A 13,570-nucleotide genomic window follows, 5' to 3' on the forward strand; every position below is an offset into this window, starting at 1 on the left:
GCAGAGAGTCGGGCACGGCTGAGCTAGCCGACGCAGGCTTCCACTTCAGCATCACCGCTCTAGACGGCTCGTAGCCGGATTACGCACTGGTTTATGCATTCCAGCAAAGTCTGCTTCTAAATGGGTGTGTTTAGACAATTTGTGCTCAATGTAATTACTGGTATGTTTATATTTAGTTTCACATTTTGTATTTTATCTCTGTTATTATCTGTTTTCTATTTTGTTGTTTCCTCTTTTTGCCTCCTTTTGTTATATCTGAACATTTTTTTAGTATTCTATTTCCTTTTATCTTTTGTGTCTTGACTGTATCTCTCTGTATAGATTGTTTGATTTGTCTGTTTGTTTTATCGGTTGCTCTGAGGATTATAATAAACATATTAAACTTAAAAATATAGAGGGGATGCTCTACATCTTCAAGAGGAAGACATAGACCTCATCAACATACAGGTCCCTTCACCTCTCCCTTCTATGTGGTAGTTCTGTGAAGTATTACATCCATGCACAGTGAAACTCACTGCTAATGATATAATATTTGCTTTCAGTCATTTGACATATTTTAAAGAACCGAAATGGAAAAAAGTAGTCTATCATATCTACCCAGATATATACTATCTCTGTTGCTCTTCCCTCATCCTTGATGTTCCAAGTTCCCTTCTTATATAATTTCACTTCTATTGAAAGAATTTACTATAGCAGTTCTTTAAGAGCAAGTCTGCTAGCAACAAATTCTCTTAATTTTCCTTCATCTGTGAACATCTTTATTGTACCTTTATTCATGAAAGATGTTTTCACTGAACATAGTATTACAGACTGACAGTTCTTTGCTTTTAGCCCTTTACAAATGTTATGTGACTTCCTTAAAGCTTCCATGGTTTGTGATTAGAAATCTACCCTCATTCAGATCATTATGTCTTTTTCTCCTGCTATTCTCAAGTTTTTTTGTCTTTAATGTTCATTAATTTTGTTATGTTGGGTTTAGCTTGGGTTTCTGTGGGTTTACCCTGATTGTGATTTGCTGACCTTTTATTAAATTTTTATGGGATTTGGAAAATATTTAGCCTTTATTTCTTAAAGCTTCTCCCCTGTTCGTTCACATCCCAGACCACAGCAGCTCAAAGGCACCTAAAACACACCACGGACCTGAAACTGTCATCTGGAGAAATCCTGACCACAGAAGCCCCATGTCGCTTTTTCCCTTCCCCTGTTGTCTTGCATCTTGACCCTGCATGGGGAGCAGCTGCAGGAATTCTGTGTCAGAGCAGGGTGAATGGAGCCAGATTTTCTGGCTGTGTTATGATCAGGAGGAGAGCCCTGGGAAGTTAGGAGTAGCGCAGGGATGGTCGCTGTAGCTTTCTTTTTTATATTTTGATATTTTATGCTGACTCGGTTTCATGGTGGGAAACTGTCTTGGCACTCCTCATGCTCAACGAAGTGAGCAAATTTCTTTCTTCCTGCTTCCTTCTCAAACATGAGCAATATTATTCCTTTTTGGTGCCAGTCCACATTCAAAATCTTTCTTAACGCTTTCCCATCGTCACATATATTCAAGATTCCAGTCCTATTTGACCTTGTATCTTATGTGCAAGAATACTAGAGTGGGGAGCCATTCCCTTCTCCGGGGACCTCCTGGCCCAGGGACAGAACCTGGGTCTCCTGCGTTGCAGGCAGATGCTTTACCAGCTGGGCCACCAGAGAAGCCCATTACATGTGCCCCATCACTTCTGTGTGACATTGTCCTGGAGGCTGTAGGCAAGGCAGTCAGACAAGTAAAAGAGACAAACGGCATTCGTACTGGTAGGGATGAAACCACCTTTCATAAATAACATGTACAATAAAAAGAGATAGTAAAACTGTCTCTATTTGCAGATGACATCTGTATACAGAAAACCCTAAAGAATGCACTGAAAACAAGCAGAGCTAATAAGACACTGCAGCAAGCTTGCATTCTACAACGCAACACAGAAATTGTGTGTCTATACACTTGCAGTGGACAACCAGAAACTTGTATTTAAAATTACCTACATTGTATCTTATTTCATTATTTAAAGTTGCAAACTTATAATCTGAAAACTACAGACATTGCCGAAAGAGATTGAAGGCGACCTAAATGAGATTCAGTTCAATCCCTCTCAAAATCCCAGTTGACTGTTTCTCAGAAATTGACAAGCTTATTCTAAAATATCACAATGCAAGAAACCCAGAACAGCCGAAACATCCTTGAAAAAGGAGAACAGAGTTGAAGGACTCACAGTTCCCAATTTCAAAACTTACTACAAAGTTATAGTAATCAAGACAGTATGGTACTAGCATAAAGATATACACAGAGGTCAGAGAGAAAGAACTGAGAGCCAAGAAATAAACTTTCACTTCGATGGCCAACCAGTTTTAGCAAGGGTGCTAATACAATTCAATCGGGAGACAGTAATCTTCCCAGGAAACACGTATGGACACGGGGGTGGTGGGGAAGGAGAGGCTGGGACAAATGGAGAGAGTAGCATGGACTCATGCACTCTGCTATGTGTGAGACAGCCAGCCAGTGGGAACCTGCTACAGACTCGGGGAACTCAGACTGGGGCTCTGCGACAGCCTAGAAGGGCAGGTGCGGTGGGGGTGGGAGGGTCGTTGTAGAGGAGTTCTTTTGTTAAAAAAATTGTGCTTGACAACAGGATACTCAATGCAAAAGAAGAACTTTGGACCCCTACCTCACACTGTATGCAAAAATTAACTTATAATGGAATAAACAGCCAAATATAAGACCCAATCCTATAAAACCTTAGAGCAAAGCATAAGTACAAATGTTTGTGACCTTTATCAGGCAAAGGCTCATTAGATAAAGGTCCTAAAGCAAGTGTGACAGAAGAAAAATAGGTAAACTGGACTCTGATGAAACTAAAACCTGTTGGTTTCAGAGCGTCGCTAGAAGGGGAAATGCAGTCCATGGAACGGAAGGAAATATTTGCAAACCACATATCTGATGGGTGATTTCTATCTAGAGTATGTAGAGAACTCTTAAAAGTGAACAATGAAAAGACAAGCCAACCGTAAAGTGAGCAAAGGATCTGAATAAACGTTTCTTTAAGGGAGATCCAGAAACGGTCAATAACCTTATGAAAGCATGTGAAACATATTATCTATCAGGAAAATGCGAGTCAAAATCCCAGTGAGAGACCACTTTACCTTTATTAGGATAGCTGTAGCCAAAAAGTCAGAGAATAATAAAAGTCAGACAAGGACGTGAAGAGTTTGAAACTTCCGTACGCTGCTGGTAGGAATGAATGGAAAATGTTACAACCACTTTGCAAAACAGTCTGGCAGTGCCTCAGATGGCTGAACACAGGCACCATCTGACTCAGAAGTTTCATTCCGAAGGTTATACCCAGAAGGAATGAAAGCATATGTCCACACAAAGACTCGGCTGTCCACAGCAGCATTATTCGTAGAAGCCAGAAAGCAGAGCCAGCCAAACACCCACCGGTTTATAAACGAACATACATCATACGCTCTATCCTTAATGGGACACGACTTGACAATAAAAAGTGAGGAAGTATTGATACCTGCTATAATGTGCACGATTTTAAAAACATGAGAGCCACAAAATACCGCATATCGCATAATCCCACTTAGATGAGGTTTCCAGGGCTCAGACACACACACACACAAGTAAGTGAGTGGAGGGAAGAAGGAAGGCAATGGGAGGTGACCGTTAATAGGTGTGGTTTCTCTTACTGTGGAAAAGGAAACGTTCTAAATTTGATTGTGGTGCTAAGTGCATAATTCTGTGAAGACACTAAAACCCACTGAACTGTACACTTTAAATGGGTGAATTTTCTGATGTGCAAGCTATAGCTGAATAAAACTGATATATATATATATTTTTCAACTGATTAAAAAAACAAGTGCCCTTAATACAACTGTGCTTTAGGGACTATATTTACAATTAAAGGACATACTAGCTCTCATTTAGCAAAAATGATGGCATACATCTATTTTTTCCCATCAGATTCACTGAATTCAGTTCAAGATTCACTGCTTCAGAGCAACTGTTCTCAAACTCTAGCATACACCAAGGGCTTCTTATTTTCTTTTCCAATTTAAATTTTATTTTTTTACTTTACAATACTGTATTGGTTTTGCCATACACTGACATGAATCAGCCATGGGTGTACATGAGTTCCCAACCCTGAACCCCCCTCCCACCACCCTCCCCATATCATCTCTCTGGGTCATCCCAGTGCACCAGCCCCAAGCATCCTGTATCCTGTATCGAACCTAGACTAGTGATTCGTTTCGTACATGATAGTATACATGTTTCAATGCCGTTCTCCCAAATCATCCCACCCTCTCCCTCTCCCACAGAGTCCAAAAGCGTACTCTTCACATCTGTGTCTCTTTTGCTGTCTCGCATACAGGGTCATTGTTACCATCTTTCTAAATTCCATATATACGTGTTAGTATACTGTATTGGTGTTTTTCTTTCTGGCTTACTTCACTCTGTATAATCAGCTCCAGTTTCATCCATCTCATTAGAACTGATTCAAATGTATTCTTTTTAATGGCTGAGGAATACTCCATTGTGTATATATACCACAGCTTTCTTATCCATTCATCTGCTGATGGACATCTAGGTTGCTTCCACGTCCTGACTATTATAAACAGTGCTGTGATGAACACTGGGGTACACGTGTCTCTTTCAGTTCTGGTTTCCTCAGTGTGTATGCCCAGCAGTGGGATTGCTGGGTCATAAGGCAGTTCTATTTGCAATTTTTCAAGGAATCTCCACACTGTTCTCCATAGTGGCTGTACTAGTTTGCATTCCCACCAACAGTGTAAGAGGGTTTCAAGGGCTTCTTATAATGCAGATGTCTGGGCCCCATACCGAGAATTTCTAATTCAGTATGCCTGGGATGGAACACAGTGATCTGTATTTCCGACAAGTTCTAGGTGATCCTGGTGCTGCTGGTTAACGATCCACACTTCAAAAACCAACCCTTTAAAGGAAAGGTGAGGAGGAAACATATTTAACCTTCATTTGCTATGGAAAGCTTTTCAAAGGAGACCATCCCATTTTGAAATACTGGCTTTGCCTGGCTTTCATCTCTCAAAAACCACCCCCCTACCACTTTTTTTTTTTTTTCTGTTTGTCTATTTTATTTAAAGGATCATGAACACAGACTGCCAGAATGGATGAAATTAGCCCATCAGCCTTTCTGCGAAGTCAGTGAAAATTAACAACCTCCCTTAACATTGAGAAGTATACCGGTACTATGGAATTTCCATAGTTTAGTTCACACAGTTAGATATGAACTTTCATATTCAGCCAAGATTTAAAGGATTCTTAGGCTTCATTTATCCTGCTTTGATCAAGGAAATCACACAGAAACACACACACACATGCACAAACACGCAACTTATCATTCCGAATGACTTCTGCCAAAGAGCTTCTCATCAGTTACCAGGTGCAGCCTGCTGTCTGGATCTCCCTAGCCTCTGCACAACTCCCCACCCCAATCCACACACACCGAAGCAGGAGCGATACGAGAAAGCAGCTGGCAGAGAGGGTTTGCGTCGTCCAACCCCAGCATGATAAACAGAACAAACACAAGCGGACGCTTCTCTTTGCCCTTTTCTGGGTCTGTTCTCATCTCCAGCGACCTTAACCATCTCCCCCAGTGGAGGCAATCTTTCTCTTTTTCTCTTGCTCCTTCATCTTCCCTTCTGGTTTTGTCTCTGTAGGAACATCAGATTCCTCTCTCTCTCGTTTATTAAGCAGAGTTTTGTGTTTTTTTTTCCTTCCTTATGGAAACTAGGCACCAGCCCAAGACCCAGGTCCTAGAAACTTGGTTTTATCCCCTCAATAGGCTTATAAAACAAATTTCCCAAAAAGGCCAAGCCCCTACTGAGTAACGAATTCTTGTAATATGCCCTGAGAAGAGAAAACATTTCTTCACTTTATGACATGTGAGTCTCAGAAGAGACATTTGTTTTCAAGTTCCAGTTTTCCTGTAGTCCTCAGTGTTCTATCAGAAGTGAAAGCCCAGTGCAGCAAATTCCACAGGAGTGTGGAGTGTGTTAGAAGCGCTGTTTCCTCTAAAGGGCGTGTGGCGTTCCCTGTGGTCTGTCCTCCCTCCACTCACTGGGAAGAGCACATTGCCCTCTGCGGACTATGCAGAGTCCCAGGCCAGCCCCTCCTTTCCCAGCTTCTCCAGTGAGACATCCGTGGGAGCAGTCAGCCCTTTAACTGAGATGGACAAATTGCAGGCTTGCACAACTTCAGCCAACTTCCATCCTCAACAATTCGAAAGGTTCCTCCCTAAGGTTACTCACTGCCAGTAGGCTGAGGGCACAAAGCACCTGTATCTCAGGGAGCTCAGCAAGTAGCTGCAGGAAAACCACGGCGGGCCTGGGGAGAGCTGTGGCGGTGGGCACGCCCTGTGCCTCACTGCCCATCTCGCAAGCCTCGTCCCTGCAGCACTCTGTCCTGTCCAACTGGCTTCCCTGCGGCCTTCTCTGCTGTGACTCTGACCTCCTGCCCCCACCCCCAATCCCTGTGGCTTCAGCTCATGGAACGGGGAGTGTGTCCTCAGTCTTTTCTGATTTCTTCCACTAACTCCCTGGTTCTTCATCCCATGTGAGGACTGACGTCCTGTTCCACTCTTACAGGGCTAAATGGCTGGGATGAGGCATTGACTGGGAGGTCTTTCTATCCCCAGATGTTAACAAATGGTGTAAGCTTTACAGGGGAGAACAAGGGTGTTCAAGCCCATGTTCACGGCAGTCCTGGTCCTTGACTCAAGACCACCGCTGTCATTCATTGTCACCTGTTTGTATGCTACAATTACCAAATAATTATTACTGTTATTACCTTACACAATTGTATTTTATATAAATTAAACATAAGAAAGATTAAAGACGCCATCCTACCTCTGCTTATTCCCTCCGCAACACTCTTCTTTATGTAGGCCAGTTTCCTCCCTGCGTCATATTTCCTTTTATCTGGAGAGTGAACATTATTTACAGGACAGATCTGCTGGTGATGAGTTTCTCAGATTTTTGTTTTTCTGAGAAAGTTTTTATTTCTCCTTCTCTTTGGGAGCATGATTTTTCAAGATACGGATGGTAAGAGACAGCTTTTTCACTAGTGGGGTGTCCGTTAACAGACTGTCTGGGGAAAGAGATCACAGTGTTCCATGCTGGAATGGATTGGAGCTGGGGAAATAGTAGGGATTCGTGTTTAGATTAATATAAATATAGACCATTATGCATAAGCATGTGTGGAACATATATATATATATATACACACATATGTACAGGCATACATAGGTATGGGTCAGTATATACACAGATATTTCTGTATTCCCTCAGAGGACCTGGAAACAAGGGCATTTGGAATATGTCAATGAGGTCGTCCCATGGAGTGTAAACAAATATATTTTATTATTTCTGATACCTATATAAGTATATAACACAAACTTGCCTAAATGTACCTTGTTTCTGCTATTTTCAATTAAATATTATTTGGAACACTTTTTGTTATTCAACATAGTTTTATAATTTTAGAGGTTAGACAAAACTTCATTGCACTGAAGTACCATAATTTATTAACCTCTAGTGTTGGGCATTTAGGTTATTTCCAATTTCCCTTGGATTTAAGTGCCAATTTGCGAAGCACTGGGTTTGTAGCACTGTGCACCATCTCAAACTGGCAACAAAATGAAGCCCAAATTTTCACGTTAAGAATGAAAGGACATACTAACATCTCTCAGTGGTGAAGTTTCCATATATGGCTCTTTGTCAGACCCAGAAGCTCAAGTCACAGCAAAGAGCTAGTGTGTGACACTTTTCCCATCTGCCTCTTTATCACCTCTATATTCAATTTATCTAAACTTTTATTCCACGCATACTGTGTTCTATGCACTCTTCTGGGCTCCAATGATATGGGTAGAATGCCGCCTCTGACCTCGTGGGACATAATATCGTAAGGGATACAGACAGCACAGCAGTAAACGAGAATACGTGAGGCAGCGTGCGTGCGGAAGGAGGCTTCAGCTGTGTTTAAGCTAGTTACTACGTATCTACTCTGAGAAAGTTGCTTAACCTCTCTGTAATTTGGTAAATAGAGAACACTTAACGTGTAAAATACTTTAAAAAGCCCTTGGTGGACGTTAAGGACGCAACGCATTTTAGCTGTTATTGCTGTTTGGGTTAATTGTGCATTGCTACATAGCAAATTAACCCAAAGTTTAACAGAGAAAATCCACAAGCATTTGTCGTCTCACATAGATTCTGATCCGGGATCTAGAAGCAGTTTAGCTGGGTGGTTCTGACTGAGGGTCGTGCATGAGGCTGCAGTTATTTGCCAGCTTGCCTGGAGCTGGAGGGTTCTTGGCAGGAGGCCTCAGTTCCTCATCGTCTGGATTTCTCTACAGGGCTGCTTGACAGTCCTAACACGATGACAGCTTTCCCTGGAGCAAGTGATCCCAGAGAGAGGGAAAGGACGCTATGCCTTTCATGACCCAGTCTAGAAGTCCTACACACCACCAACTCTACCCAAACCTGTTTCTCAAAGGTGAGTCATGAAGCCTGCTTTCACTGAAGGAGACTAGAAATAGAGTCCACTTTTTGAACAGCGTCAAAGTGTTTGTGGAAACACCACTCAGATGCAGAAGGACCAGCTGGTGCCGGACAGGCAGAAAGGGTCCTCTCTCTCACCTCTGCTGACTCTCTCAGTACGATGGTGTAGTCGGCTCAGCTGCTCCATAATGTTCACTTACTGAGATGGGTTTTGTAAACCTTTTACTATTGTACAAATCCAGGTCATCTTCATCACCATTTACACATAGTAACTCTTTTGGTCTGATTTTGTGTTACATCAAAACAATGGCTCTTTCAAATCTAAGCAAGCTCCAATTTCTTTCAATACATATCTCTTAAATTTCTTTATTTTAGTCAAGAAGCATCTGTAACATCCTGAGAGATGCAGAGCCAGTAAAAATCCACAGCAGCGGACAAAAGGCAACTTCCAAATACACTGGGACAGGTCAGGCTACACCCAGAAAACGCATAGTTCTCTCCACAGCTGCCTGCAGGTTCCCCCCAGCCTTTGGTTTGTTAAGAGACTTATTCTCTTCAATGTTATTAATCTTCTCTTGAGAAGATGTTGACCAGTATTACTGGATTACTCCTTATTGCCAAATTCAGACTTAAGTTGAAGAAAATAGGGAAAACCGCTAGACCACTCAGGTATGATCTAAATCAAATCCCTTACGATTATATAGTGGAAGTGACAAATAGATTCAAGGGATTAGATCTGATAGACAGAGTGCCTGAAGAACTATGGATGGAGGTTCGTGACATTATACAGGAGGCAGGGATCAAGACCATCCCCAAGGGAAAGAAATGTAAAAAGGCAAAGTGGCTGTCTGAGGAGGCCTTACAAATAGCTGTGAAAAGAAGAGAAGTGAAAGGCAAAGGAGAAAAGGAAAGATATACCCATTTGAATGCAGAGTTCCGAAGAATAGCAAGGAGAGATAAGAAAGCTTTCCTCAGCCATCAATGCAAAGAAATAGAGGAAAACAATAGAATGGGAAAGACTTTAGAGATCTCATCAAGAAAATTAGAGATACCAAGGGAACATTTCATGCAAAGATGGGCTCGATAAAGGACAGAAATGGTATGGACCTAACAGAAGCAGAACATATTAAGAAGAGGTGGCAAGAATACACAGAAGAACTGTACAAAAAATATCTTCACAACCAAGATAATCACGATGGTGTGATCACTCACGTAGAGCCAGACATCCTGGAATGCGAAGCCAAGTGGGCCTTAGGAAGTATCACTATGAAAAAAGCTAGTGGAGGTGATGGAATTCCAGTTGAGCTATTTCAAATCTTAAAAGATGATGCTATGAAAGTGCTGCACTCAATATGCCAGGAAATTTGGAAAACTCAGCAGTGGCCACAGGACTGGAAAAGGTGAGTTTTCATTCCAATCCCAAAGAAAGGCAATGCCAAAGAATGCTGAAACTACCGCACAATTGTACTCATCTCACATGCTAGCAAATTAATGCTCAAAATTGTCCAAGACAGTCTTCAACAGTATGTGAACCATGAACTTCCAGATGTTCAAGCTGATTTTAGAAAAGGCAGAGGAATCATAGATCAAATTGCCAACATCCATTGGATTATCAAGAAAGCAAGAGAGTTCCCGAAAAATATCTACTTCTGCTTCACTAACTATGCCAAAGCTTTTGACTGTGTGGATCACAGCATTCTGTGGAAAAAGAGATGGGGATACCAGAGTACCTGACCTGCCTCTTGAGGAATCTGGAGACAACAGTTGAACTGGACATGGAACAACAGACTGGTTCCAAATAGGAAAAGGAGTACATCAAGGCTGTATATTGTCACCCTGCTTATTTAACTTCTATGCAGAGTACATCCTGAGAAACGCTGGGCTGGAAGAAGCACAAGCTGGAATCAAGATTGCCAGGAGAAATATCAATAACCTCAGATATGCAGATGACACCACCCTTATCGTAGAAAGTGAAGAACTGAAGAGCTTCTTGATGAAAGTGAAAGAGGAGAGTGAAAAAGTTGGCTTAAAACTCAGCATTCAGAAAAGAAAGATCATGGCATCTGGTCCTATCACTTCATGGGAAATAGATGGGGAAACAGTGGAAACAGTGGCAGACTTGATTTTCTTGGGCTCCAAAATCACTGCAGATGGTGACTGCAGCCATGAAATTAAAAGATGCTTACTCCTTGGAAGGAAAGTTATGACCAACCTAGATGGCATATTAAAAAGCAGAGACATTCCTTGCCAACAAAGGTCCGTCTAGTCGAAGCTATGGTTTTTCCAGTGGTCATGTATGGATGAGAGAGTTGGACTATAAAGAAAGCTGAGCACTGAAGAATTGATGCTTTTAAACTGTGGTGTTGGAGAAGACTCTTGAGAGTCCCTTGGACTGCAAGGAGATCCAACCAGTCTATCCGGAAGGACATCAGTCCTGAATAATCATTGAAAGGACTGATGTTGAAGCTGAAACTTCAATACTTTGGCCACCTCATGCGAAGAACGGACTCATTTGAAAAGACCCCGGTGCTGGGAAAGATTGAAGGTGGGAGGAGATGGGGACGACAGAGGATGAGATGGTTGGATGGCATCACCGACTCAATGGACATGAGTTTGTAAACTCTGGGAGTTTGTAATGGACAGGGAGGCCTGTTGCAGTCCATGGGGTCACAGAGACAGACATGAGTGAGCGACTGAACTGAACTGGATTTTTAAAAATTCATGTATTTACAAGGTGCCACATCCTTAGTATAAATTATCTTCAATTTTTACTTCAATTTTGACAAACAAACATTATCAGTCCTAACTGTAGACGAGAAGCCCGAGGCTCAGAAAGTCAAAGCACTTGCACACGGTCACACAACGATGGCCCTGAAGTTCAAGGCCCAGCTGGCGGGCCTCGCATCCAGCTCCTTTTACGGACGCTGCCGTTCCCTGGCGTTTTACTTCAGAACCGCACGACTGCAAACCCTGCCATCAGTCACATCATCCCCAGATACGCCAGCTCATTGGTCAAACATTTTCCAGAAGCTTCTTCTGCTCCCATGTATGATAATGAGATGCCACCCACGCGTGCGGTTGCCAGGTGAAACACAGCACGTCCAGTTAAATGGTGTTTTAGAGCAACAGCAAATAACCTTTCAGTGTGAATCTGTCTCATGCCGTATTTCTAGATCCTGGAACATACTTAAGCTAAAAAGAAACTTGTTGTTTCTCTGAAATGCAAACTTAACTGGGCATGAAGTGATAAGGGACAGAAACGCTTACCATTCTCTCTTTCACCATGTCAGATGCGGAAGTCCAGATAGATTCTCAGGTTTCTGATTTCTCCACAAAGTCAGAATCGGATTTTCACCTGGGTTACAGACGCTTTCATTTCTTCCACAGGGAAGAACAGAGCAGAATCTCGGAGAAGCTGGAGTGTCCGATAACACCGAGATAAAATGCCCTTGAATGCTCCACCTCAGGTAAATGCAAGACAGGTGTTTCCCCTCTGGCCAGTCAGAGATGAGTTTGCCTGTGGAGATCAGATTCTGTGAGGGTTGCTTGTAGCAAGCTTGTCACCATGAATTCATCCATGTTCTTTCATCACCCATGTGCCCTTAAAGGGTCCCACAGCCATTTGGTTAAGTAATGATCTTGGGTGTGAGCCACAGCTGGGAAAACTCTCCCGCAACCAACTCCCAATAAGGCAGGAATTAAAATTCATTCTCAGTGTCAAAGAAAGCTGGCCAGAACAGTTGGACTCCAGTGTTGTCCTGCCCTGTGCTTGCCCAAAGCCTGGCTGACCTGTGCGTCGTCCCAGCATGCAGCTAAGGCTGGAGCAGAGGATGTCCTCCCAGGTGGGTCTACACCGTCAGGGGATATGCGTGTCCTCAGGAGCCAAGCCCACCAAAAACCCCTTGGGATAAAGTGCCAGCATCTTGGAGTGTGCCCCGCCCCTGTGACTCTCCTTGCCCACAGCGTCCCCATTGTCTCCTACTTGGAGTCACATTGGTCAGTGAGACCCCCAGATGAAGACACTGCAGGATGAGGGGTGTTGGCATAGGATGGGAGGGGTGGTGGCCATCTGTTCCAGGAGGGCAGAACATGTGGATCCACTGAGAGAAGGGGACTCATTCCAATACAGCTGAAAGGGTTTGAATGTTTGGTGGCGATTGGGAGCCATAAATAAGTGAGTAGGGGCACCAGTTTCTGTAGGTGGGTGCTCAGAAGCCTGTGTGCAGACGCCAAGAAGAGAATATTTAGATGGGTTGAGCTGCAGCACGCTCACACGTTTTGACTCACACGGCCACTCCTAGTTTTTATTAATATAGTTACATTGGCTCTTCTTGAGCCTCAGTTGCTGGTGAGTGAGGAAAGCAATTATCTATGTGTTCAAACTAATTTAGTCTGATCTTTTACTCAAAACGGTCTCTATAGGGTGGAGGGAAGGCTGAGTCTCTTGGACACCCTCCCACCTCTTCATTCCCTGAAATGACATTTGCGGTAGGAGGTGAAGCGTACGTGCAGGAGAGGAACCTTAATGAAAACGGCTTTGATCCGTGTTGCCAACACCCATATTCTCATATGTCAGGCTTCTTTGCATGTTGTTCCAAAGAACTCTCATGATTTGGTTTTTGGTTTGTTGGCTAGTGGAGGAATGCTAGACAGCTTTCCATTCTGTGATAGAAGGCAGAGGAGGAATTTAAGCTGAGTGTGCTGGAGAAAGCGGTCGCAAAGGCAGTCAGGGTGCTGAGAGCTCAGGGCTCTCCTGTGGGGACGAGGGTTCCCCTGCCCCCTGGCTGCAGCCTCTTTTGTGACCACATTCTGGCTCTTGGCCCCCCTTTTCCTTTCACAGGCTTAGATGCTGCCATTGCCTTCCTGTTGCCTCAAATTTTTCTGCAATCCCACATTAGATGATGACCCGCCCTAACCAAACCCATCCACCCCCTTCATTTTAAAGAATTTGTTCTCTTTGGGTTTCATTGGTTATGTGGAGAAGAAAAGGCAAAAAAAT

This window comes from Ovis aries, chromosome 25 (assembly GCF_016772045.2).
Source record: "Ovis aries strain OAR_USU_Benz2616 breed Rambouillet chromosome 25, ARS-UI_Ramb_v3.0, whole genome shotgun sequence".
Taxonomy (NCBI): domain Eukaryota; kingdom Metazoa; phylum Chordata; class Mammalia; order Artiodactyla; family Bovidae; genus Ovis; species Ovis aries.